The sequence below is a fragment of the Gavialis gangeticus genome, unplaced genomic scaffold (genome assembly GCF_001723915.1).
Source record: "Gavialis gangeticus isolate Ggan-Ray unplaced genomic scaffold, GavGan_comp1, whole genome shotgun sequence".
In the NCBI taxonomy this organism is placed as follows: Eukaryota; Metazoa; Chordata; order Crocodylia; family Gavialidae; genus Gavialis; species Gavialis gangeticus.
The window spans coordinates 79,374,167-79,378,434 of NW_017729033.1; positions in this window are offsets into that span (position 1 = coordinate 79,374,167).

Below are 4,268 nucleotides of genomic sequence, written 5' to 3' on the forward strand. Positions count from 1 at the left end.
CAAGTCATTAATAAATGTATTAAAGAGCACAGGTCCAAGCACCGAACCCTGGGGGCCACCACTGGAGACGGCCCTCCAGGATGAGGCCATCCCATCGATTACCACCCTCTGCAAGCAGCCTCTAAGCTGATTAGCACCCACCTCACTGTAGACTGGTCCAGTCCAGCACCCTCCAGTTTGTTTGAGAGAATCCCGTGGGAAACTGAATCAAAGGCTTTACTAAAGTCTAAGTAAATCATGTCAACCTTGTGTCCCTCATCCAGATGGCTAGTTACCTGGTCATAGAAGGACACAAGGTTTGTCAGGCATGATCTACCCACAACAAAGCTGTGCTGATTGCTTCTTAACACACCATCAGTTTGCAATTGATGGCCTCCTTAATATGTTTTTCAAAGATTTTACCAAGAAATGACGTCAGACTGACTGGTCTGTAGTTTGTAGACTACAGACCGGGCCTCTACTCAGGTGAACAGCCCCCCCCCCCAATTGATTTCAGGAATACTGACATGAAGTATACATCTAGGAGTTTGGCTTTTTCACAGGCACTGACTGGGCTGCCCCTGAGTATTCAATAGGGGTCCCACAGTGGAGCCTGATTTTTTTCTTGCTCCCTATGTATCTGTAGAAGGACTTTTTGTTGTCTTTTATTTGGGTTGCCAGCTTGATCTCCATGCCTTCCTGCCTTGGCTTTCCAGGTCTCGTATCTGCAGGTCCTGGCAATACAGGTGAATTGCTCTCTGGTAGCCAAGCCATTCTTCCATTGCTTATATGCTTCTTTTTTCTTTTTCAATAGCTTTCTAATATTCCTGTTGAGCCAAGTGGGTCTATTGGCTCCTTTCCTGTTTTTTGCCCATGTGGGAATGGCCTGTTTTGGGGCAGTGAGAAATGCCTACTTAAGGAAGCACCACCATTCCTGAACTCCCAAGTTGTCCAGTTGCTGATTGCAGCGGGCTTCTCCAACTAGCCTCTTGGTAGATCTTGGCAAACTCTTCTTGAAATCCAAGACTTCTGTTCTGCTGTCTGATTTCCCAGTCTTATGGTGGATGGTAAACCTAACCAGGTTGTGATCACTGTCTCACAGAGTCCTGCCAATCCATAGGTTGCCTATGATGTCATCACTTTTGGCCAGCACTTAATCCAGACAGTTTGGCCTTACCCCTAGTAGGCCCTTCTACAACTTGTGTCAGAACTGACTGCCAAGAAGCTGACTGACTTGCTGGAGGTGGCCAAGTGATGCTCCCAATGGATGGCAAGGTAATCACCCATGACAATCATGTCTCTAGCGCTAGCTGACTTAGTCAGTTCTCTGGAGAATGTCTGATCACTCTCCTCTCCTTGGGAGGGAGGCCCGTAGTAGACTCCCACCAGGTCTCCCTCTCCTGATCCGCCTTGTATCCTGACCCAGAGTGTCTCAAGGGACCCTTTCTTGCTATCAAACATGACCTGAAGGAAAGGGGTACTCTTCACATAGAGGGCCACATCTCCTCCCTTCTTCCCAAACCGATCCTTCCTGTAAAGCCTACAGCCCTCAATATTCACTGTCTAGTTGTGTGTGTCATCCCATCAGGTCTCCATTAACCCAACCAGATTGAAATCCTCATCAACCAGGAGGAGTACCAGTTCCTCCTGTTTATTTCTCATGCTTCTGGCATTCCTATGAAGACACCTGAGCTCTCCCCTAGTTGCCTCAGGTTTCCTGTCATGCCACCTGTGTCACAAAATGTCAGTACTAATTTGGCTGTCCATTCCTTGAACGCCCTCCCATGTGTCATTGTGGCTAGTGGTTTTCTGTACAGTAGTGGAACCTTCGTCCTGGCCCCCAGATGTGCCTAGTTTAAAGCTCTCTTTAGCGAGTCAGTGACTTTTGTAGCGAAGAGCTTCTTCCCTCTGCTTGCGAGATGAATACCATCCCTTGCATGCAGACCATGGTCGTAGAACTGTGTACCAAAGGTATCCAAAGCCCACACGCTGACACTCTCTTAAGTCTTCAGTTGTCCTCCTCAATGCATTCCTTCCTCCAACGGCCACAGCCTCTGACCAGGAGGATTGGGGAGAAGACTACCTGCATTCCTAGGCCCTTGAGCTTTGCCCCCATAGTCTTGTAGTCTCTCATGATCCTCCCGGGGCTGCTTCTTGCTTTGTTTTTGGTGCCCACAAACACAAGGAGCATGGGGTAGTGGTCAGTAGGGTGGAGCAGCTTAGGGGTTCTCGCCTTAACATCTCTGATCCTGGCTCCTGGAAGGCAGCAAACTTCTCATTTAAGGGGGTCTGGATGGCAAATGGTTATTGGTGCACAACAGTTACGCAGATGCACATTGTGCACATTGATGCACATCATGGCTTCAGATCTGACTTGGCCAGTTCCCAACCACTATCTGTTGTGGCATCATGGTCAGACCCACTCCTCTGCCTGGCTCTGTGGCCTGTGTCCAGGGCTTCCTTCTCCATACGCAGGGCCTGGCAGTAGGTGTCAGTCCCTGCCTCATGTTCCCTGATGATCTGCAGCCTGTCCACCTCCTCCTGTAGCTCCCTCACCTGGCTCTCCAGAGTCTCCAGCAGCAACCACATCCCAAAAGTGAGAGCACTTGTGGCCCTGGTTTCAGCAACCAGCAGGCATGCTAGGTAGCCCCCTCAGCCTGGAGTCAAGGGCTCCATCTGTGTGCAGGCCAGGACCATAGGCTCTGTCTGAGTGAAGGTCTCTGAGGTATTGGGGTGGGGAGTGGTCTATCCAGACCAGGAAGCCTAGGGGTGCAGTGTGTACCCATCACCATATTGCAGGGTACCCTGGTTGGGTGGCTGCATATGGTTTGTAGGAGACTGAGTGGGTGTTGAGTGGGTGTTAATGCCCCAACATGGTACCTACCAGCTGTTGTTGCTGCTGCTGCTGCGACTTAGCAGGCAGGGTCCAGCAGTTGCCTGTAGGGAGATCCCTTAGCTTCCCGGTTTCCTGAACAGCCGGGGGATTCCCAGGGTCCCTGGGAGGGAGGGAAGGTTGGTCCCCATGCCCTTTACATAATGTCCAGTGCTGGGGGGGACTTTCCTTGGCATGGAGGGGCTTTGGTTTCCCGGAGGGTGCCCTGACATGCATGGGGCAACTGGGGGCCAACTCAGGACTGAGAGTGCCTGCCAGCAGCTCTCCCACTCACCCTCTCATGCAAACTCCTGTACTAACTTGCACTCCAGGCTCAGAGCATGCCTGTTTGCACGGCTCCCCGGGGGCTGGGCTTGGCTTCACTCAGCTGCCTCCCAACACTGTTCCTCGCTACCTGCTGTGGTCCCTGCTTACCTCCAGACTCCACGCTGGGGGATTGGGGGTCCGCCAGGGGTCTACGGCTCTTGGGGGCCTGATGGACTTTCACTCATGTTATCCACCCAACAGTTATCTGAAGGCATCTTCACTGCCACATTTCCATGGGTGGTTCAGGTAGGATAGGCCTGGTTGAACAGGGAAACAAACTGAGCATCATACCATCACAGCGTAAGCAAATCCAATGGTACTTAAGTGTTGCAAGTCTACCAGGCACCTTGCCAGATGTGTCCCTGGTCTTCAGACAAAGCCCTTGGGACTTTGGCTTGAACTTGAACTCCAGTGGTTAGAGTGTGATCAGTTAGGTACCTCTGGGGCTAGGTGGCAAGGGATACCGATGTCCCTTTGAATATTTGAATCGAAGCCTTTTCTTACATCATGTAAAATAATAAATAAATGTGTATAACATTAGATTGATGTGGTATCATCCAATGGGAAGGTTGTCACACCTGTAAAGGCATTCCCCATCCTCATACCTATTGCAGCTCGTTGCCACAGCAAAATTTCACAGCGCACCTGGTCATTTCTGACAGCACGCTCTTGTGCTGCGGCCCTAAACTCAGCTCTTCCATGGGCTTGTGCATGGCAGGACTTCAGCATAAGGGCCGCCGTCCCTGCCCTCCCCCAGGCGCACACTCCTGAGCGCCTGCAGCGCGGTGCGAGGGCCCTCCCTAGGGAGGGGGAAGAAGTGGCTTTGACTCCCCGCGGGCAGAAGCGGGACTTGGACCCGGGACTCCCAGTCCTGGGGTGGCCCCGACCCCTGAGGTCTGAGGCACGAGGAGAGAAGCGGGCGGCCTCCTCAGAGCAGAGCAGAGGTGCTAGGAGCGCGCCTCCCGGGCAGCCCAGGGGGCCGGGGTCGGCCCTGGGCGCAGAGGCAGGGCTGCTCTGGCCCGTCCCGGGGGGTCACGTCTGGAAACGTGGCTCGGGCCGGGGGCGGGCACAGGTGCAGGGGGCCCCGGCG